The sequence below is a fragment of the Triticum dicoccoides genome, chromosome 5B (assembly GCF_002162155.2).
Source record: "Triticum dicoccoides isolate Atlit2015 ecotype Zavitan chromosome 5B, WEW_v2.0, whole genome shotgun sequence".
NCBI lineage: Eukaryota > Viridiplantae > Streptophyta > Magnoliopsida > Poales > Poaceae > Triticum > Triticum dicoccoides.
The window spans coordinates 614,706,727-614,731,158 of record NC_041389.1 but is presented as its reverse complement, the minus strand read 5'-3'; the positions used below and the strand labels follow the sequence as shown (position 1 = coordinate 614,731,158).

Here is a 24,432-nt window from a genome sequence, read left to right as displayed (position 1 = left end):
TACCTGTAGTGCACCTTTATAGCCACCCAGTTACGTTGTGACGTTTGGTACACCCAAAGCATTCCTACGGTATCCGGGAGTTGCACAATCTCATGGTCTAAGGAAAAGATACTTGACATTAGAAAAGCTTTAGCATATGAACTACGATCTTTGTGCTAGGCTTAGGATTGGGTCTTGTCCATCACATCATTCTTCTAATGATGTGATCCCATTATCAACGACATCCAATGTCCATGGTTAGGAAACTGTAACCATCTATTGATCAACGAGCTAGCCAATAGAGGCTTGCTAGGGACATGGTGTTGTCTATGTACCCACACATGTATCTGAGTTTCCTATCAATACAATTATAGCATGGATAATAAACGATTATCATGAACAAGGAAATGTAATAATAACTAATTTATTATTGCCTCTAGGGCATATTTCCAACAGTGCCCCAACTGGGCGCTGAGAGCCATTCTTAGCGAGTAGCTCATCATGCTTCTCAGCCTGAAGTAACATGTGAATAAGCTCGGAATAGACAGTGTAGTTTCGAGCATGGTATTGCTGTTGGAGGACTCTATCTGAAGGGAGCATAGTAGACAAAGTTTTCTCTATCTTCTCCCCCTCAGTAGGTTCCTTCTCACAAAAGCGTGGTTTGGAACATATCTTATGAACAGCATGATTGTACTCACCAATGGACTTGAAATCCCGAAGACGGAGATGAGTCCAATCATGGAATGCTTCTGGCAGGACTACTGCCTTCTGCTGTTCATACCTCGTTTTGAGGGCTAGAAACAGAGTACTAGGAGATTCCTCCTGTAAATACTCAAACTTGAGATCTGGATGAATATGGTGCCTTATGATGAATAAGGCAGCATACTTCTGTTGTTCTGTCAGCGGCGTGGCCCCATCCGGGAGAGGAGTCTCCGGGGGTTGTATTGCACGCGCTATCCCACGGGACGCAAGACTGATCTTGATGTCCATAGCCCATGTAGGGTAATTTTGGCCATTGAGGGCAAGCTCCTCAAACTCTTTGGCAGTCATCTTTGCCTACATGGGAAAACCAGAGATAATTAATTTACAGGTGGTAAATTAAAAACCATCATGGTTCTGTAATAAGAATGCAAACTTTTGATACTCAAGTGTAAACTTGAAAAATTCTCAACCTCAATTGTGTGAACATAACACTTTGAAGATCATTTAGATCTCACAGTAATAGGCTATATCGCCATAACCTTGTGTATGCTACAATTCAGATATAAGGAATACATGTTGGAGGTAATCGCTTGTCGAGAATGACAAAGCGTAGACCTCACAGTAAGAGGGGATAATCTGCAAATGAGCAGTAGATCCCAACTCTTGTGATTCCAAATATAATGAGGGAGAAATATTCAAAAATTTGCAAGTTTGGTGTGCGAGAGAAGATGATCTCGGTCGCTAAAACATGTTCAAGAGAACTTGATATGTGGTAAACACATGGAACATGTCATACTTCCTAGATGAAATACGATACTTTATTTATATTATCAATCCATTACATAATATAAACACACTAATAACACAAGTCCTAGTCAGATGTAATCTAGAACAAGACTAGAATGTAAGTAGCAGTCAAACTAGGTACTAAACAGTACTAAACATAGTCTAAAACTGCACTAATACAATAATTAGTACTAATGATCAATGAAACAGAGAGAGAAAAAATCGTAGCCACCACGAGGACCCGTATGCGCCTGGGCCTAGGCTTGCACGGCTTTTGGCCAGCCCATCCGCTGCCGCACCGCATAAAGCAGAGGGAGGACAGCGGTTACGGATATGGGTCGGATACTCCGACCCCCCGCACCACTGCTCGATCCCCACCTCTGGTCACAGCGCCGCCGCGGGGAGGAGTGGCTGCCGCCACATCCGTTCTTCTCCATTGGTTACCGGCGCAGCCCCGCCGAGCTCTCCTCATCCAAAGAAGAAGCAACCACGACGGGGTCCAGGCAGACTCCTGGAGGCGCGGCGCTGGCGAGGCCGAGGCTCGCCGGAGCCCATGAGCCGGTGCGGCGGCCGGGGCGGCGGTCGAGGGCTGCGACGGCACGCCCGAATAGGCGGCCGAAGCGCTGCTTAGTGCGGCTGATCGAGCCTGTGGCCATCTCCTGTTGAGGTGTGGCGGTGGCTGATACGTCTCCAATGTATCGATAATTTTTTATTGCTCCATGCTACTTTATCTACTGTTTTAGGCAATGTTGGGCTTTATTATCCACTTTTATATTATTTTTGGGACTAACCTATTAACCGGAGGGCCAGCCCAGATTTGCTGTTTTATGCTTATTTCAGTGTTTCGAGGAAAAGGAATATCAGACGGAGTCAAAACGGAACGAAATCAACTGGAGAAGTTATTTTTGGAAGGAAAGCCACCGGATAGACTTGGACTCTACGTCAGAAGATACGGGAGCTGGCCACGAGGGTGGGGGGCGCGCCCACCCCCCTAGGGCGCGCCCCCCTGCCCCGTGGGCCCCCCTAAGCTCCACCGACGTACCCCTTGCACCGATATATACCTACGTACCCTAAAACTTCCAGAACAGAAGATAGATCGGGAATTCCACCGCCGCAAGCCTCTGTAGCCACCAAAAAACTCTCGGGAGCCCTTCCCGGCACCCTGCCGGAGGGGGGTCCTTCACCGGTGGCCATCTTCATCATCCCGGTGCTATCCATGATGAGGAGGGAGTAGTTCACCCTCGGGGATGAGGGTATGTACCAGTAGCTATGTGTTTGATCTCTCTCTCTCTCTCTCTCTCTCTCTCTCTCTCTCTCTCTCTCTCTCTCGTGTCCTCTCTCGTGTTCCCTCTATGGAACGATCTTGATGTATCCCGAGCTTTGATATTGTAGTTGGACCTTATGATGTTTCTCCCCCTCTACTCTCTTGTGATGAATTGAGTTTCCCCTTTGAAGTTATCTTATCGGATCGAGTCTTTTATGAGAACACTTGATGTATGTCTTGCCGTGCTTATCTGTGGTGACAATGGGATATCATGTGCCTCTTGATGTATGTTTTGGTGACCAACTTGCGGGTTCCGCCCATGAACCTATGCATAGGGGTTGGCACACGTTCTTGACTCTCCGGTAGAAACTTTGGGGCACTCTTTGAAGTACTTTGTGTTGGTTGGATGAATCTGAGATTGTGTGACGCATATCGGATAATCATGCCCACGGATACTTGTGGTGACAACGGAGTATCTAGGTGACATTAGGGTTTTGGTTGATTTGTGTCTTAAGGTGTTATTCTAGTACGAACTCTTTTATAGATCGATCCGAAAGAATAACTTTGAGGTGGTTTCGTACCCTACCATAATCTCTACGTTTGTTCTCCGCTATTAGTGGCTTTGGAGTTACTCTTTGTTGCATGTTGAGGGCTTTTTATATGATCTATCTATGTTATTATTGTTGAGAGAACTTGCACTAGTGAAAGTATGAACCCTAGGCATTGTTTCCTATCATTGCAATACCGTTTACGCTCACTTTTACCACTTGTTACCTTGCTGTTTTTATAATTTCAGATTACAAAAACCTTTATCTACTATCTATTTTGCACTTGTATCACCAGCTCTTCGCCGAACTAGTGCACCTATACAATTTGCCATTGTATTGGGTGTGTTGGGGACACAAGAGACTCTTTGTTATTTGGTTGCAGGGTTGCTTGAGAGATACCATCTTCATCCTACGCCTCCTACGGATTGATAAACCTTAGGTCATCCACTTGAGGGAAATTTGCTACTGTCCTACAAACCTGTGCACTTGCAGGCCCAACAACGTCTACAAGAAGAAGGTTGTGTAGTAGACATCAAGCTCTTATCTGGCGCCGTTGCCGGGGAGGTTAGCGCTTGAAGGTATATCTTTAGATCTTGCAATCGAATCTTTTTGTTTCTTGTTTTATCACTAGTTTAGTTTATAAATAAAACTACAAAAAAATGGAATTGAGTTTGTCTCATACGCTTCGTCTTTTTAATATCTTTCGTGAGTATGATGGAAAGGATAATTGTGCTCAAGTGCTAGAAGAAGAAATCTCTAAATTGCTTGGCATAAAATATGTGAATGATGAGCATGATTGCAATGTTGTTAGTATGAATTCCCTGAATACCCATGATGCTAATGATAAGCAAAGCCACAAGCTTGGGGAAGCTATGTTTGATGGAGATGATATTTTTTGTCCCCCAAGCTTTGATGAGCAAATTTACTATGATGAAAGCATGCCTCCTATCTATGATGAGTATTGTGATGACACGTATGCTTTAAAGAATAATAATAACCATGAAACGTGTCATCTTGATCTTAATTTTCAATCACATGATAGTTATTTTGTTGAGTTTGCTCCCACTACTATTCATGAGAAGAAATTTGCTTATGTTGAGAGTAGTAAATTTTCTATGCTTGTAGATCATGAAAAGAATGCTTTAGGTGCTGGTTATATTGTTGAATTCATTCATGATGCTACTGAAAATTATTATGAGAGAGGAACATATGCTTGTAGGAATTGCAATAATATCAAGTTTCCTCCCTATGTGCTTAAATTCTTGAAGCTATGCTTGTGTTACCTTCCTATGCTAGTTGATTATTGTTCCCATAAGTTGTTTGCTCACAAAATCCCTATGCATAGGAAGTGGGTTAGACTTAAATGTGCTAGTCATATTCTTCATGATGCTCCCATTATGTTTCAATTCTTATCTTTTATGTGAGCATCATTGTCATCATCATGCCTAGCTAGAAAGGCATTAAAGAAAAGCTCTTGTTGGGAGACAACCCAATATTTACCCTTACTGTTTTTTGTGTGTCCACATGATTATGATATTGTAGTAATCATGTTTTATAGCTTTTGTTTCAATAAAGTGCCAAGTAGAACCTTTGGGGAGACTTGGGTGAAGTTTATGTGATCTTGTTGTGAAAAATAGAAACTTTAGCGTTCACGAGATTAGCTGCCATGTTTTACTGGAGAGTGATTTTAGGTTGATTCTTTTTTAATATGATTAATAGACAAATTAATCAGGTCCAGCAATTTATTTCATATTTTTTTGGGTTCTAGAAGTATACGTTTGATACAGATTACTACAGACTGTTCTGTTTTTGACAGATTCTGTTTTCTATGTGTTAGTTGCTTATTTTGATGAATCTATGAGTAGTATCGGGGGGTATGAACCATAGAGAAGTTAGAATACAGTAGATATTACACCAATATGAATTTATAATGAGTTCATTACAGTACCTAAGTGGTGGTTTTATTTTCTTATACTAACGGAGCTTACGAGTTTTGTCTTGAGTTTTGTGTGGTTGAAGTTTTCAAGTTTTGGGTAAAGATTCGATGGACTATGGAATAAGGAGTGGCAAGAGCCTAAGCTTGGGGATTCCCAAGGCACCCCAAGGTAATATTCAAGGACAACCAAGAGCCTAAGCTTGGGGATGCCCCGGAAGGCATCCCCTCTTTCGTCTTCGTTCATCGGTAACTTTACTTGGAGCTATATTTTTATTCACAACACGATATGTGTTTTGCTTGGAGGGTCATTTTATTTTGTTAGTTTTTGCTTGCTGTTAGTTAGAATAATGTTTTTCATCTTTAGTTTCAATAAAAAAGTCAAGGATAGCCTTTGCCATGCTTATTTTGCTAGTATACATGTTGCTGTTTGAAAACAGAAAGTTTACCGCTCTTGCAAAAATTCCCTAGAAAAGTCAAAGAATGGTATAACATTGAATTGTTTTGCATATTAAGCTCTGATAAATTTATTACAGTGGGAATTTTAGTTCATAGGTAATATTCCAGGACAACCAAGAGCCTAAGCTTGGGGATGCCCCGGAAGGCATCCCCTCTTTCGTCTTCGTTCATCGGTAACTTTACTTGGAGCTATATTTTTATTCACCACATGATATGTGTTTTGCTTGGAGTGTCATTTTATTTTGTTATTTTTTTCTTGCTGTTAGTTAGAATAATGTTTAGTTTCAATAAAAAAGTCAAGGATAGCCTTTGGCATGCTTATTTTGCTAGTATACATGTTGCTGTTTGAAAACAGAAAGTTTACCGCTGTTGCAAAAATTCCCTAGAAAATTCAGAGAATGTTATAACGTTGAATCCTTTTGAATATTAAGATCTGATAAATTTATTACTGTGGAAATTTTAGTTCATAATTTTTGGAGTCAGGGAAGTATTGATACTCTTGCATTCTTTACAGACTGTACTGTTTTGGCAGATTGCTGTTATGGCTACATTGTTTGCATATGTTTGCTTGTTTAATGATTATATTTGAGGATAGGAGTATTAAATATACAGAGACATTTAGTATGCAATGTTGAATAATAATTTGAGTGATTTGTTACAGTAGAAAATGATAAGGTTTTGCATTGTTTTATACTAACCTATCTCACGAGTTCTTGTTGAGTTTGTTGTGAATGAAGCTTTTGATAAAAAGAGAAACCATGATATGAAAGGAATTAAGGAGACACAAAAGTTCAATCTTGGGGATGCCCAAGGCACCCCAAGATAATATTTTAAGAAGTCTCAAGCATCTAATCTTGGGGATGCCCCTGTAGGCATCCCACCTTTCCTCTTCAACAACTATCGGTTAGTATCAGTTGAGCCTAAGTTTTTGCTTCTTCACATGAGTTGTGCTATCCTTGCAATGTAGTTTTCTTTAGCTTTGCTTGCTATTTGAATAAAGTATCCAGATATGAAATTATTAATTGGGAGAGTCTTCACATAGTTGCATAATTATTCGACTACTTATTGATCTTCACTTATATCTTTCGGAGTAGTTTGGCATTTGCTCTAGTGCTTCACTTATATCTTTTAGAGCACAATGGTGGTTTTATTTTGAAGAAATAGATGAACTCTCATGCTTCACTTAGATTATTTTGAGAGTCTTAAATAACATGGTAATTTGCTTAAATGATCCTAATATGCTAGGCATACAAGACTAATAAAAGAAAAATTCTTATGAGTGTGTTGAATACTATGAGAAGTTTGATGCTTGATAATTGTTTTGAGATATGGAGATGGTGATATTAGAGTTATGCAAGTTGAGTAGTTGTGAATTTGAGAAATACTTGTGTTAAAGTTTGTGATTCCCATAGCATGCACGTATGGTGAACCGTTATGTGATGAAGTCGGAGCATGATTTATTTATTGATTGTCTTCCTTATGAGTGGCGGTCGGGGACGAGCGATGGTCTTTTCCTACCAATCTAGGAGCATGCGCGTAATACTTTGCTTTGATAACTTGTAGATTTTTGCAATAAGTATATGAGTTCTTTATGACTAATGTTGAGTCCATGGATTATACGCACTCTCATCCTTCCACCATTGCTAGCCTTTCTAATACCGCGCACCATTCGCCGGTATCATACACCCACCATATACCTTCATCAAAACAGCCACCATACCTACCTATCGTGGCATTTCCATAGCCATTCCGAGATATATTGCCATGCAACTTTCCACCGTTCTGTTTATTATGACACGCTCCATCATTGTCATATTGCTTTGCATGATCATGTAGTTGACATCGTATTTGTGGCAAAGCCACCATTCATAATTCTTTCATACATGTCGCTCATGAGTCATTGCACATCCCGGTACACCGCCGGAGGCATTCATATAGAGTCATATTTTATTCTAAGTATCGAGTTGTAATTGTTGAGTTGTAAGAAAAATAATAGTGTGATGATCATCATTATTAGAGCATTGTCCCAGTGAGGAAAGAATGATGGAGACTATGATTCCCCCATAAGTCGGGATGAGAATCCGGATGAAAAATAAAAAAAAGAGAAAAAAAGAGGCCATAAAAAAAGAGTAAAGGCCCAAACAGAAAACATAGAGAAAAAGAGAGAAGGGACAATGTTACTATCCTTTTACCACACTTGTGCTTTAAATTAGCAGCATGATCTTCATAATAGAGAGTCTCTCGTTTCATCACTTTCATATACTAGTGGGAATTTTTCATTATAGAACTTGGCTTGTATATTCCAATGATGGGCTTCCTCAAATGCCAGCAAGCGAGTTGGATGCACACCCACTTAGTTCCTTTTGTTGAGGTTTCATATACTTATAGCTCTAGTGCATCCGTTGCATGGCAATCCCTACTCACTCACATTGATATCTATTGATGGGCATCTCCATAGCCCGTTGATACGCCTAGTTGATGTGAGACTATCTTCCCTCCTTTTGTCTTCTCCACAACCACCATTCTATTCCACATATAGTGTTATATCCATGGCTCACGCTCATGTATTGCGTGAAGATTGAAAAAGTTTTGAAAATGTTAAAGTATGAAACAATTGCTTGGCTTGTCATCGGGGTTGTGCATGATTTAAATATTTTGTGTGGGGAAGATGGAGCATAGCCAGACTATATGATTTTGTAGGGATAATTTTCTTTGGCCATGTTATTTTGAGAAGACATAATTGCTTAGTTAGTATGCTTGAAGTATTATTATTTTTATTTCAATATGAACTTTTGTCTTGAATGTTTCGGATCTGAATATTCATACCACAATTAAGAAGATTTACATTGAAATTATGCCAAAGTAGCACTCCGCATCAAAAATTCTTTTTTATCATTTACCTACTCGAGGACGAGCATGAATTAAGCTTGGGGATGCTTGATACGTCTCCAACGTCTCTATAATTTTTGATTGCTCCATGCTACTTTATCTACTGTTTTAGGCAATGTTGGGCTTTATTATCCACTTTTATATTATTTTTGTGACTAACCTATTAATAGGAGGGCTAGCCCAGATTTGTTGTTTTAAGCCTATTTCAGTGTTTCGAGGAAAAGGAATATCAGACGGAGTCAAAACGGAACGAAATCAACTAGAGAAGTTATTTTTGGAAGGAAAGCCACCGGATAGACTTGAACTCTACGTCAGAAGATACGGGAGCTGGCCACGAAGGTGGGGGCGTGTCACACCCTAGTTAGCCATGCATTAGAGTGTTGCATCATGTTTACTCTTTCATCAGAAACCTGAAATGGGGATGACAGAACCCCCAGTCCCCTCTGAAAACAATTAGGGTTTACTAAAAACTTTTTCAATGAACCTGAAATGCCCTTCTAAAATGCCCATCATTTTTGTCTTGGTTCAGAACCTCTGCCAAAAGTGATGCACATTTTCCTAGGTCATCTTAGGGTTTTTGAATTAAATCATAAATATTTGAATTTGGGCATTTAAAATTATATAAAATATTTAAATGCTCAAATATCTCCAAACTAAAATGTTTCATGTTGGAAATAATCCAACTATGGACCAGGAGTAGTTTGGTGATTTTAGGAGTAGCCTAAGTATTTTATTTAATTCAACAAAGTTGCAGAAGTATTAAAAAAACAGAAAACAGAAAGAAATGGAAAAAGCCTACCTGGCGCCTGCTCCCGGCCCACCTGCCGGCCCAGCCCAGCGCCGCTCCAGCGAGCTGCTTGCCGGCCAGGCAGGCAGGCAGGTGCCCGACGGCGACCGCAGCACGCGCCACGCACCTGCTCGCCGCCTCGCCGCTCCCCGCGCCCGGTGACATCGTGGACCGGCCTCCCTCGCTCCCCCGAACCCCCCAGACGCCCCCTCTCCTCTCCAGCTCCTCCCCCTCGCGCTCCCCCGCCATGACCAACGCCACCATCGTCGTGCCTTCGTCGTAGCTGTGCTCCCCGCCGCCCGTGCGTCCTCTCATCGTGTCCAGGAGCTCCGCCGCTGTCCACTCCATCGAGCAAGCCGAGCCCCGAGCGCTCGCAACACCCGAGTCCACCGCAACGACCTCGCCCGAACCGCCGTCGCCGGAGATCCCCTTCAACGCCGTCGTCGCTCTGGTCCATCTCCGGCCACACCAAGGGCTTCGTCGCACTCACTGTGAGCTTAGCCATCTTCCCCTTCCTTCCGTTCTTGCTCCCGAGCCGTGTAGCGACCTCCCGGAGCTCAACCGCACCCACCGCCGTGGAGCTCGTCGCCGACGTGCTCCCGGTTACCCTCCGACCACTCCACGGTGTCCTTCATGCTCACCGTGTCACTTAGCACCTAGCTAGCCACTCCCCGAGCCTCACCGACCCCTCTAGCGTCAAGTTCGTCTTCGGCCGAACCCCGGTGGCCGCCAAAGTCGTCGCCGGCGCCAACTCCGGCCACCCCGACTCCAACGGACTCCACCAAGAGCTGCGGCTTGTCCTCAGCTCCACTCCGGTGGTCTCCGTAACCCATTTGGTGGCCGAAACAGCCAAAACCACTTTCGCCGCCGCGTCGGGCTCGCCGGTGGCTAAACGCCGGTGCAGCCGACCCGGGTTTGACCACGGGTGGGCCCTGGTTGACTCCCCTGAGTCAATGACAGGTGGGGCCCAGCCCTGTTAATTAAACAGGTTTAGTTTTAATTAAACTTTAATTAATTTAATCACCCTGACATGCGGGACCCACTGTCAGGTTTGACCCGGACGTGTTCCGTTGACCTGCTGACGTCACACTGACGTCAGGCTGACGCAATAATTGATTTTCTGGAATTATTCTAATATAGGAAATTCCAGAATATAATTTAAACTTCAAAAATTCATAACTTTTATTCTGTAACTCCAAATCAGACAAATTATATATGAAAAATGATCAGAAAAATCCAATCTATCCATCTGTACTATTTTCATGCATGATTAAACAAGTTAACTTGATGTTTAATGCAGAACAAGGAAAAACACTTTAAAGGGCCATGTTTGAGTTTGAAATTTGAATCTTTGATTCAAATTGGTACAAACCCTTTTGGTCTTAGCTGCAATAGCCCAACACACTCATATTGCTATGTTTCATGCATACATCATATTGTTGCACATTGTTTGGTGATGGTTGTGTATCGGTGTTCTTTGCGGCAGGATCTGCCTCCGAGGAGTATCGTGATTACCCTAACGAAGAACCGTATCAGTGCATCGAACCATCAGGCAAGCAACCAACCATTTGATCATATCGATACAATCCCATGTTCTCGCTCCTGCTCTCTTTTACTGCATTAAGACAACGCGTTTCAAACTGCTGTGTGCTACGGTAGTTGAACCCACTTCCTCTGCATGACCTGTCATTGCCACAGTAACTAGATGAAACCCACTAGCATGTGTAGGAGTTGATTGAGCCATATGTATGTGTTGTTCCTACCTTGCTATGCCTGCTATGCTTAGAGTCGTGTCAGGTCTGGTTCATCTGGGTGATGGGCTGGAGTGAAATGGTTATGTCGGTAATGAGAGTGGTGTGGTGAACACGATTTGGTAAAGGTATCGATGAGAGGCCATGTAGGAGTACATGGTGGGTTGTTTCATTGAAGCCGACCTTAAGCACTGAGATCTGTATGTGTGATTTAAGAATCAGCTACTACCATGCATTGGGCCCGAAACCAATGGACCCTCTCGGCTTCTTATTCACCCTAGTTCTCCGTCCAGGAGTTGCAAGTAGTTTCTGGTGTTTGTAGCCTACTGGAGGCCGTGGACAGCGCTGACCGTAGGGGTGGGCTGTGATGCGGTAGGTACGTGGCCGGGTGTACCGAATACCCGTTAGGTATCTCGGGAACCCTGTTCACATCGTTAGGGGCCGTATGGGAAACCTCGGCCGGACTCCCTGCGGATGGAACCTGGATAGGCGATAAACCTGGACTGGAGGCTTAGGTGGTTAGGTAGGTCGTGGCCGACACCCACGTTGGGCTTCCGCTTGAAGGTTGCCGAGTACATGTCGTGTAAACGACGGTAAGTGGTGAGAGCGTGTATGAAGAAGTACACCCCTGCAGGGTTATCATGATCTATTCGAATAGCCGCGACCGCGGTAAAGGACTACTTGGTTGCCTATACAGTTCATAGACAAGTAAATGGAAACTACTAAAAGCCTCAAGATAAGTGTGAGTGCCGAGGATGGCTCTTCCGTAGGAAGACGGAGGTGGATCCTCGGTAGTGTATTGAATTGGTGAGTAGTGGACTCGTGTGCGCAAAACCATTTCGAGTTGGAGTCTCGTAGGTTAGCCTAGCCAAGAGTCAAAGCTGGCTTGCTGCAACAACTCCACCAACCCTTCTTGATAATATGCATGTATGTAGGATCTGATGTAAGTCTTGCTGAGTACCTTAGTACTCATGTTGCTATAATTTACATTTTTACAGAAGACGCTGCAACCCCTTCTGATGGGTTCTACGTAGATGTTGACATCAATGAGTAGGCTAAGGCCCAGGTGGTGATCCTAAGCTTGTGAAGGACCTCGTAGTATAGCTAGGCTTTCCAAGCCTCTTTTATTTTACTAGTTGTCTGTACTCACACAAGTTACTTCCGCTGCTGGTTTGTATGACTGTATGACTTGAATGCTGGGTCGTGTGACCCGTACCTTTGTGTATGTTATGTATGGCTCTCTGAGCCTTAAATAAAGTACTTGTGTCATAGAGTCATGTTGTGATGCCTTGTTGTATTTGCACATATCGAGCATATTGTGTGTATGTTTGAAATGCTTGGTATGTGTGGGATCTGACTATCTAGTTATTTATCCTTAGTAGCCTCTCTTACCGGGAAATGTCTCCTAGTGTTACCTCTGAGCCATGGTAGCTTGCTACTGCTCGGGAACACTTAGGCTGGCCGGCATGTGTCCTTCTTCGTTCCTGTGTCTGTCCCTTCGGGGAAATGTCACGCATTGAGTACCGGAGTCCTGTTAGCCCGCTACAGCCCGATTTACCGGAGTCCTGCTAGCCCAGTGCTACAGCCCGGACCCACTTGCTGATGACTGACACGTTCGTTACTGGGTCATGGATGCCTGTCCCTGTAAGTCTGTGCCACTTTGGGTTTATGACTAGTCATGTCAGCCCGGGCTCTTTATCATATGGATGCTAGCGACACTATCATATACGTGAGCCAAAAGGCGCAAACGGTCCCGGGAAAAGGTAAGGCGACACCCGTGGGGTTACCGTGCGTGAGGCCGCAAAGTGATATGAGGTGTTACAAGCTAGATCGATGTGACATCGAGTCGGGGTCCTGACAGCGTTGGCATCAGAGCCGGACTGCCTGTAGGTTCTCCAAGCCAAACCGGTCGATGTTGAGTCTAGAAATTCTTTAGTTATATGTAGGGGAATTGTTTGTGGGTTGGAACGTAAGGCTCTTTTTACTCCTTTATCTTATGACATTCTGATCTGAGTCAGTCTATTCTTCCACCGGGGGTTAAGGAATTAGGATCTATTCTCTCTATCAGGATCACGCGATACTAATCAGTAGTACCTTATAGGGTTGATGGATACAAGCCTAGTTCAATTCTTCTACCACGTTATGTTGTTAGGATGGATTCAGAACTTTGATATGATGATGTTGAGTGTGTATGAAATCCTTTGTCAAATGTCTCAAAATCCTTCTTGAGCATTTACAGCTGTTATGCTGCCGAAATTTTGCTAGAAATTCTAATGCCTTTGCATTATGATTGTGCTTTCAGATGGCCACTCGCGATCTTAATCAAGTGGTTCGCCTGACTCGATGCCTAGATGTACCCGGCCATACTGCCATGTTGGTCAGGGTAATGACTGAGGCTGGATACCGTTGGTATCCTGAGTACACGATCGAAGAGCAATTCCGAGACTTTAATCAAAGCCAGTATCTCTGCACCGTCAGGATATTTCCATCTTATCCTGGGTCCACCGAGCCCCTTCACTGCTCCTATGGACTCGGGGTTACTATTGAGATGGCTGTGCAGGACGCCGCCTACTCTATGATGACCATCATGCGAGTCAGATCTAGTCTATTTCGGGACTCTGATTTCCGGTATATGCCAGGATCACTTCCGGGAGCACAAGGGTATCTCCAGGCTATCTATGCTGACCCCACCCAGGAGGATTCACGGACTCGCACCACTGATGAGATGCTTGAGGATAAGGACCGTGAAAATCGGGCCTTGAGGTTAGAGCTCTTCAATACCCGTGCTGACCACTGGGCCACATTGACTCGGTTTGCACCGGCAGTGCAAGCTGGATATTCGGATATGCGCGATCTCTATCCTGTGAGATCTGCTTTGCCAGACGTGATGGGTTGGCGTGATGTAGGAGGCATCACCCCACCTCGCGGTCCCCGCAGGCCACCGTCTGTTGGTCCAAGACCTCATCCTAGCCCCTATGGTCCACAAGCTCCGCGAGATCGTCTGTTTCCAGATGATCATGTTGAGCTTCCAGGCTATGGAGGTGACTTCTACGAGGACTACTACGGATCGGTCTGAGTTAGTGGTAGTATCACTAGTTCGTGTTAGCTGTGTCGTCTATCGTCCTGCGTGACTCGTGGGATATGACCTAGTTTGTATCGCCTTCCGGAGGTGTAGTAAAATAATGTATAGGAGCTTGGAATGCCTCCGATGAGATGTAATCCTCTTTTCACCGTAATAGTACCTTGTTTGGTCTTGTACTAAACCCTGTATGGTGTGTATGACGATGGAATAAAGAAGCAGTTTCTGTATCTACCATGTCATACGGATGATCATCTTGCATTCCGAGTTATTCCTTACATTCTGTATCCTATGTCGGAATTTTATCATCCTGACTAAATCATTGTCTTGTTTACCTAGGATGGTCAACACGCGCACTAACCCTGCTCCCCAAGAGCAGGCCGAAGGCAGCGAAGTCAGGAATGCAAATCTGCCTCATCCTCCTTCCCTAGCCGAGGTTATGATGGAAGCCGAAAGAAACAAGCGGGAGACCAACCGTTTGTTGGAGCGTATTGAACAGAACACGGCACACCATCAGAGGACTAACGTGGTGTCACTCAGTGATTTTATCAAGTTACATCCACCCACGTCCCACCACTCCGTCGAGCCTCTCGACGCTGATGATTGGCTTCGCAGTATTTCTCACAAACTGCGTTCCGCGCTGGTAGCGGAGGCTGACAAGGTCACCTTTGCTGCATATCATCTTGAAGGCCCCGCCAGTCTATGGTGGGAGAATTATGGAGCTATGCGCCCAGCGGGCCATGTCACTACTTGGGCTGAATTCAGCGAGGCTTTCCGTGAACATCACATTCCGGAGGGTCTCATGGACCGTAAACGTGAGGAATTTTGCAGTTTCACTCACGGCCGACTCTCTATGGATGCTTACAGCAGGGAGTTTGGTAACCTCGCACGATATGCAACTGAGGAAGTTTCTACTGATGCCAAGAAGCAAGCAAGGTTCCGTAAGGGGCTTAGTCCTGAGCTTCGCCGCGACCTCCGTCTGCATGAGTGCACATCTTTTCAGAAACTTGTTAACAAGGCCATCAGTGCTGAAACTGGTCAGAATGATTATGATGCAACACGCAAGCATGGTCGTGACATGGGTTCCTCATCCGGTGCTGGTCCTCAGAAGCGCCGTGTGTGGGTGCCCAACACCGCCCTGCCACCCAGGTTCACACCGAGGCCATCTTTCTAGGCGCCTCGCCCCGTTCAACAGTCTGCACCAGCCAAGCCCTATGGGGGTCCAACCAACAATACTCCTCCACGTACCAGTTCCGTGACTTGTTTCAAGTGTGGGGAATCTGGCCACTATATGCGTGAGTGTCCCCAGACCAACCCCAACCAATCTGCTAAAGCTGTTGGCCGTGGCAAGCCGACAGGGAAAGTGTTCCACGCCAAGCCGGCCACCGCTACACGTGGCCATGTCAACCGTATCTCTGCCGAAGAAGCTCAAGAGGATCCCAACGTCGTTCTCGGTACGCTCCTTGTTAATTGCCACCCGGCATCTGTTCTTTTTGATATAGGAGCCTCTCATTCATTTATATCCGAGAACTATGCTCGTCTGCATAACACCGCATTCTGTGACATGCCATCCACTATGGAAATTTCTACTCTTGGTTCTAGATGGCAGACCTCCAGGGTAAGTTATGGAAATGAAATCCAAGTCGACAGACTTGTTTTCCTTGCATCTTTGATAGCTCTCAAATTTTCAGATATTAATATCATTTTGGGTATGGACTGGATGTCAGCTCATCATGCCAAAATTGATTTCTTCTCTAGGACTGTTCAACTCACTCATCCTTCGGGGAAGATAGTCAATGTCTTGACCCGATTAGCCAAGCGACAATTATATTCTCTTAACGCCAGCCCTTTGCCAGACCTTGAGGACGTTCCGGTAGTCCGTGACTTCCCGGATGTCTTCCCAGAGGAATTGCCAGGTGTTCCACCTGACAGGGATGTTGAGTTCGTAATAGACCTCATTCCAGGAACCGTTCCGATTGCTAGAAGACCCTATAAGATGGCACCACTAGAACTAGCCGAGCTTAAGAAACAACTCGATGAGTCCTTGAAAAAGGGTTTCATCCGACCTAGTTCATCTCCGTGGGCTTGCCCCGTCCTATTCGTCAAGAAGAAGGATGGTACGGACCGGATGGTTGTAGATTATCGACCTGTCAATTTGGTCACAATCAAGAACAAATATCCGCTCCCCAGGATCAACGACCTGTATGATCAGCTCGCTGGATCCTCAGTCTTCTCCAAGATGGATTTGAGGTTGGGCTACCATCAAATCAAAATCAGAAACGGGGACATTCCTAAAACGGCCTTTGTTACTCGTTATGGCCAATACGAGTACACCGTCATGTCCTTCGGTTTAACCAACGCTCCAGCCACCTTTTCTCGGTTAATGAACTCAATCTTCATGGAGTATTTGGATAAATTCGTCGTAGTTTATCTCGATGATATACTCATCTACTCCAAGAACGAGGAAGAACATGCCGAACATCTAAGGCTAGTGTTGAAGAAACTTCGAGAGCACCGCCTTTATGCCAAGTTTTCCAAATGTGAATTTTGGTTGACAGAAGTGACCTATCTGGGTCATGTAATATCTGGGAAAGGTATTGCTGTTAACCCTGAGCGAGTTCAAGCCGTCCTTAATTGGACTCCACCTGAATTGGTCAAGCAAGTTCATAGTTTTCTGGGCTTAGCGAGCTATTGTCGTCGCTTTGTCGAGAACTTCTCCAAAGTTGCTAAACCTCTAACCGAACTCCTCAAGAAAGATAAGAAGTTCGAATGGACTTCACAATGTGAGCACAGCTTTCAGGAACTGAAAAGACGCCTGACTTCTGCTCCCGTACTGGTACCGCCAGACTTCTCCAAGGATTTTGTTATCTACTGCGACGCCTCGCGACAAGGACTAGGTTGCATTCTCATGCAAGATCGACACGTCATTGCTTACGCTTCACGGCAATTGCACCCACATGAGGAGAATTATCCTACTCATGATTTAGAGCTTGCAGCCGTAGTCTATGCACTTAAGACCTGGCGACATTACCTCCTCGGTAACCGTTGCGAAATATTCACTGATCACCAAAGTCTGAAGTACATTTTCACCCAACCGGATTTGAATCTCAGGCAAAGACGTTGGGTTGAGTTGATCACAGATTTCGACTTAGGAATAACTTACACCCCAGGGAAAGCCAACGTCATGGCTGATGCGCTAAGTCGTAAATCTTATTGTAACAACCTATTGTTACAACAAAGTCAACCGCTTCTCCATGAGGAATTTCGGAAGCTTAACCTTCACATTGTTCCTCAAGGTTTCCTTTCCACCTTGGTGGCGAGACCTACCCTTACGGACCAGATCGTCAAGGCACAGAAGGTAGATCCGGGAATCTCCCGCATCAAGAGAAACATCAAGAAAGGAATTGCGAATTGTTTCTCCATTAATGATCAAGGGGTCGTATACTTCGGGAATCGACTAGTGGTTCCCAAAGTGCGAAACCTGAGGCGATTGATCCTTAAGGAGGCTCATGAATCTCCTCTCACCATTCATCCTGGTAGTACTAAGATGTATCAGGACCTACGCCAGAGGTTCTGGTGGACTAGGATGAAGAGAGAAATTGCTCAGTATATTGCTAATTGCGAAGTCTGTCGTCGTGTAAAAGCAGAGCATCAACGGCCTGCTGGCACCCTTCAACCCTTAGCTATTCCTGAATGGAAATGGGATAAAATTGGTATGGATTTCATTACCGGTTTTCCCAGGACCAAGAGAGGGAATAATGCTATTTTCGTCGTTGTCGATCGTCTTTCCAAAGTAGCCCATTTCCTACCTGTTCGTGAGAGTATAACCGCTAGTCAGCTGGCAGACTTATACATCTCCCGAATAGTGTCTCTCCATGGTGTTCCTTTGGAAATTAACTCGGATCGAGGAAGTATTTTCACCTCTCGATTTTGGGAAAGTTTCCAAAATGCTATGGGAACCTGTCTCTCCTTTAGCACCGCTTTCCACCCTCAGTCGAGTGGTCAAGTGGAACGCGTCAACCAGATTCTAGAAGACATGCTTCGAGCCTCTGTTATCTCATTCGGAATGGATTGGGAGAAGTGCCTTCCATTTGCCGAATTCGCTTACAACAACAGCTATCAATCTAGCTTGGGTAAAGCCCCTTTTTGAAGTTCTCTATGGACGACGGTGTCGAACACCCCTTAACTGGTCAGAGACCGGGGAAAGACAATTCTTTGGCCCGGATATGATTCAGGAAGCAGAAGAACAAGTTTGCATCATTCGTGAAAAGTTGAAAACAGCCCAATCTCGTCAAAAGAGTCAATATGACCGAAAACATAAGGCTATGACTTTCGAGGTTGACGAGAAGGCTTATCTTCGGGTTACCCCTCTGAAGGGAACCCATCATTTCGGTATCAAAGGCAAATTGGCTCCTCGTTACATTGGACCTTTTCGCATTCTCGCCAAACGAGGAGAAGTTGCCTACCAGTTGGAACTACCTCCGCACCTCTCCAGAGTCCATGATGTCTTCCACGTTTCTCAACTCAGGCGTTGCTTCTCGGATCCTATCCGTGGAGTGGACCACGAAACGCTTGATCTCCAAGATAATCTTACATATCGAGAGTACCCCATTCGTATCCTCGATCAGGCCGAGCGTACCACTCGACGTCATAATATCAAGTTTCTCAAAGTTCAATGGTCGCACCATTCTGAGGATGAAGCAACTTGGGAAAGGGAGGATCGTCTTCGACTTGAGTATCCCGCCTTCTTTCCGGAGGAATCCAAATCTCGGGACGAGATTCTTTTGAGTGGGGGTGAGTTGTCACACCCTAGTTAGCCATGCATTAGAGTGTTGCATCATGTTTACTCTTTCATCAGAAACCGGAAATGGGGATGACAGAACCCCCAGTCCCCTCTGAAAACAATTAGGGTTTACTAAAAACTTTTTCAATGAACCTGAAATGCCCTTCTAAAATGCCCATCATTTTTGTCTTGGTTCAGAACCTCTGCCAAAAGTGATGCAAATTTTTCTAGGCCATCTTAGGGTTTTTGAATTAAATCATAAATATTTGAATTTGGGCATTTAAAATTATATAAAATATTTAAATGCTCAAATATCTCCAAACTAAAATGTTTCATGTTGGAAATAATCCAACTATGGACCAGGAGTAGTTTGGTGATTTTAGGAGTAGCCTAAGTATTTTATTTAATTCAACAAAGTTGCAGAAGTATTAAAAAAACAGAAAACAGAAAGAAATGGAAAAAGCCTACCTGGCGCCTGCTCCCGGCCCACCTGCCGGCCCAGCCCAGCGCCGCTCCAGCGAGCTGCTTGCCGGCCAGGCAGGCAGGCAGGTGCCCGACGGCGACCGCAGCACGCGCCACACACCTGCTCGCCGCCTCGCCGCTCCCCGCGCCCGGTGACGTCGTGGACCGGCCTCCCTCGCTCCGCCGAGCCCCCCAGACACCCCCTCTCCTCTCCAGCTCCTCCCCCTCGCGCTCCCCCGCCATGACCAACGCCACCATCGCCGTGCCTTCGTCGTAGCTGTGCTCCCCGCCGCCCGTGCGTCCTCTCATCATGTCCAGGAGCTCCGCCGCTGTCCACTCCATCGAGCAAGCCGAGCCCCGAGCGCTCGCAACGCCCGAGTCCACTACAACGACCTCGCCCGAACCGCCGTCGTCGGAGATCCCCTTCAACGCCGTCGTCGCTCTGGTCCATCTCCGGCCACACCAAGGGCTTCGTCGCACTCACTGTGAGCTTAGCCATCTTCCCCTTCCTTCCGTTCTTGCTCCCTTCTGGTCTTAGCTGCAATAGCCCAACACACTCATATTGCTATGTTTCATGCATACATCATATTGTTGCACATTGTTTGGTGATGGTTGTGTATCGGTGTTCTTTGCGGCAGGATCTGCCTCCGAGGAGTATCGTGATTACCCTAACGAAGAACCGTATCAGTGCATCGAACCATCAGGCAAGCAACCAACCATTTGATCATATCGATACAATCCCATGTTGTCGCTCCTGCTCTCTTTTACTGCATTAAGACAACGCGTTTCAAACTACTGTGTGCTACGGTAGTTGAACCCACTTCCTCTGCATGACCTGTCATTGCCACAGTAACTAGATGAAACCCACTAGCATGTGTAGGAGTTGATTGAGCCATATGTATGTGTTGTTCCTACCTTGCTATGCCTGCTATGCTTAGAGTCGTGTCAGGTCTGGTTCATCTGGGTGATGGGCTGGAGTGAAATGGTTATGTCGGTAATGAGAGTGGTGTGGTGAACACGATTTGGTAAAGGTATCGATGAGAGGCCATGTAGGAGTACATGGTGGGTTGTTTCATTGAAGCCGACCTTAAGCACTGAGATCTGTATGTGTGATTTAAGAATCAGCTACTACCATGCATTGGGCCCGAAACCAATGGACCCTCTCGGCTTCTTATTCACCCTAGTTCTCCGTCCAGGAGTTGCAAGTAGTTTCTGGTGTTTGTAGCCTACTGGAGGCCGTGGACAGCGCTGACCGTAGGGGTGGGCTGTGATGCGGTAGGTACGTGGCACGGTGTACCGAATACCCGTTAGGTATCTCGGGAACCCTGTTCACATTGTTCGGGGCCGTATGGGAAACCTCGGCCGGACTCCCTGCGGATGGAACCTGGATAGGCGATAAACCTGGACTGGAGGCTTAGGTGGTTAGGTAGGTCGTGGCCGACACCCACGTTGGGCTTCCGCTTGAAGGTTGCCGAGTACATGTCGTGTAAACGACGGTAAGTGGTGAGAGCGTGTATGAAGAAGTACACCCCTGCAGGGTTATCATGATCTATTCGAATAGCCGCGTCCGCGGTAAAGGACTACTTGGTTTCCTATACAGTTCATAGACAAGTAAATGGAAACTACTAAAAGCCTCAAGATAAGTGTGAGTGCCGAGGATGGCTCTTCCGTAGGAAGACGGAGGTGGATCCTCGGTAGTGTATTGAATTGGTGAGTAGTGGACTCGTGTGCGCAAAACCATTTCGAGTTGGAGTCTCGTAGGTTAGCCTAGCCAAGAGTCAAAGCTGGCTTGCTGCAACAACTCCACCAACCCTTCTTGATAATATGCATGTATGTAGGATCTGATGTAAGTCTTGCTGAGTACCTTTGTACTCATGTTGCTATAATTTACATTTTTACAGAAGACGCTGCAACCCCTTCTGATGGGTTCTACGTAGACGTTGACATCAATGAGTAGGCTAAGGCCCAGGTGGTGATCCTGAGCTTGTGAAGGACCTCGTAGTATAGCTAGGCTTTCCAAGCCTCCTTTATTTTACTAGTTGTCTGTACTCACACAAGTTACTTCCGCTGCTGGTTTGTATGACTGTATGACTTGAATGCTGGGTCGTGTGACCCGTACCTTTGTGTATGTTATGTATGGCTCTCTGAGCCTTAAATAAAGTACTTGTGTCATAGAGTCATGTTGTGATGCCTTGTTGTATTTGCACATATCGAGCATATTGTGTGTATGTTTGAAATGCTTGGTATGTGTGGGATCTGACTATCTAGTTATTTATCCTTAGTAGCCTCTCTTACCGGGAAATGTCTCCTAGTGTTACCTCTGAGCCATGGTAGCTTGCTACTGCTCGGGAACACTTAGGCTGGCCGGCATGTGTCCTTCTTCGTTCCTGTGTCTGTCCCTTCGGGGAAATGTCACGCATTGAGTACCGGAGTCCTGTTAGCCCGCTACAGCCCGGTTTACCGGAGTCCTGCTAGCCCAGTGCTACAGCCCGGACCCACTTGCTGATGACCGACACGTTCGTTGCTGGGTCATGGATGCATGTCCCTGTAAGTCTGTGCCACTTTGGGTTTACGACTAGTCATGTCAGCCCGGGCTCTTTATCATATGGATGCTAGCGACACTATCATATACGTGAGCCAAAAGGCGCAAACGGTCCCGGGCAAAGGTAAGGCGACACCCGTGGGGTTACCGTGCGTGAGGCCGCAAAGTGATATGAGGTGTTACAAGCTAGATCGATGTGACATCGAGTCGGGGTCCTGACAGGGCGCGCCCACCCCCCTAGGGCGCGCCCCCTGCCTCGTGGGGCCCCCGAAGCTCCACCGACGTACCCCTTGCACCGATATATACCTACGTACCCTAAAACTTCCAGAACAGAAGATAGACAGGGAGTTCCGCCGCCGCAAGCCTCTGTAGCCACCAAAAACCTCTCGGGAGCCCTTCCCAGCACCCTGCCAGAGGGGGGATCCTTCACCGGTGGCCATCTTCATCATCCCGGCGCTATCCATGACGAGGAGGGAGTAGTTCACCCTCGGGGCTGAGGGTATGTACCAGTAGCTATGTGTTTGATCTCTCTCTCTCTCTCTCGTGTTCCCTCTATGGCACCATCTTGATGTATCCCGAGCTTTGCTATTGTAGTTGGATCTTATGATGTTTCTCCCCCTCTACTCTCTTGTGATGAATTGAGTTTCCCCTTTGAAGTTATCTTATCGGATTGAGTCTTCTATGAGAACACTTGATGTATGTCTTGCCGTGCTTATCTGTGGTGACAATGGGATATCATGTGCCTCTTGATGTATGTTTTGATGACCAACTTGCGGGTTCCACCCATGAACCTATGCATAGGGGTTGGCACACGTTCTTGACTCTCCGGTAGAAACTTTGGGGCACTCTTTGAAGTACTTTGTGTTAGTTGGATGAATCTGAGATTGTGTGACGCATATCGTATAGTCATGTCCACGGATACTTGAGGTGACAATGGAGTATCTAGGTGACATTAGGGTTTTGGTTGATTTGTGTCTGAAGGTGTTATTCTAGTACGAACTCTTTTATAGATCGATCCGAAAGAATAACTTTGAGGTGGTTTCGTACCCTACCATAATCTCTACGTTTGTTCTCTGCTATTAGTGGCTTTGGGGTGACTCTTTGTTGCATGTTGAGGGCTTGTTATATGATCTATCTATGTTATTATTGTTGAGAGAACTTGCACTAGTGAAAGTATGAACCCTAGGCCTTGTTTCCTATCATTGCAATACCGTTTACGTTCACTTTTACCACTTGTTACCTTGCTGTTTTTATAATTTCGGATTACAAAAACCTTTATCTACTATCTATTTTGCACTTGTATCACCATCTCTTCGCCGAACTAGTGCACCTATACAATTTGCCATTGTATTGGGTGTGTTGGGGACACAAGAGACTCTTTGTTATTTGGTTGCAGGGTTGCTTGAGAGAGACCATCTTCATCCTACGCCTCCTACGGATTGATAAACCTTAGGTCATCCACTTGAGGGAAATTTGCTACTGTCCTACAAACCTGTGCACTTGCAGGCCCAACAATGTCTACAAGAAGAAGGTTGTGTAGTAGACATCAGTGGCGGCACCGAACTCCATGCCTGCTCCAAGGCGGACGACTCCGGAGGCACCGGTCGGCGCGGAGACGAAGGCGAGCGCCTCCTCCTCATTCGCGACGGCGCGCATCGGCACGGGGCAGTATCCGGGCGGGCCGGCGGCCTCGACAGCGGGCGTTTGCGTCGACGGCGCGAGCCACACGGCCGGCGGAGGAGGTGGTGGAGGCGGAGATCCAGGGGGCGGTGCAGGTGCGGCTGCAGCCCTGTGCACCATCGAGGCACTCGGGCCGGCCACTAGCCAGGGGTCGAACCCCATGGGCGCCTGGCCACGGGCGCAGGGAGCACCATCATGGGCGCGTCCAGGGGCGAGGGGAGCACCGCGGGGGGCGCGTCCAGCGGCGTGGTGGCGGCCAGGAGCACCACGTCCAGCGGCGCGGTGGCGGCCAGGAGCGCCACGTCCAGCGGCGCTGCGGCCGAATCGACGGATGGCTTGCATCCGGCGACGGAAACAGCGGTGGCCACCAATTCCATGGCGGCGAAGGGCAATGTGGCGGTAGCGGCGACCGTCCTCGCGGATCAGACGGAGGAAGAAGGAGACGAGGCCTGTCATCTCACCGGCGGCGAGTGCTTCCTCTCTTCTCCTTTCTCTGTTGCCTTTCGCTCTCGCTGGCTGTTCTACATGTGTGATAACGTGTTTTGAATCAGAATGATCGAATAGATTGATTGATGGTTACAGGCCCCCTTTTATATGCCCCGAAGAGCAGGGCCGTACGCGAGAAAATGGAGGCCCGGTGCGAAATCAAAAATTAGGCCCTCGACATAACAAATGGCAATCAATAATATAAAGCTTGTTTGTCTAAAAAAAAGAAGAATAAAGCTTGTATTTGCACTCTAATTTTCACAAGAAACTTTGATCCTTTTGGTAAAAACTTATCAAGAGCA

The 24,432-nt window shown here is 46.1% G+C and overlaps 1 pseudogene; it reads left to right on the top strand.

Moving 5' to 3' along the window:
* Positions 1–23,531: 23,531 nt before the first annotated feature.
* Positions 23,532–24,190, top strand: LOC119310276 (annotated as a pseudogene).
* Positions 24,191–24,432: the final 242 nt, after the last annotated feature.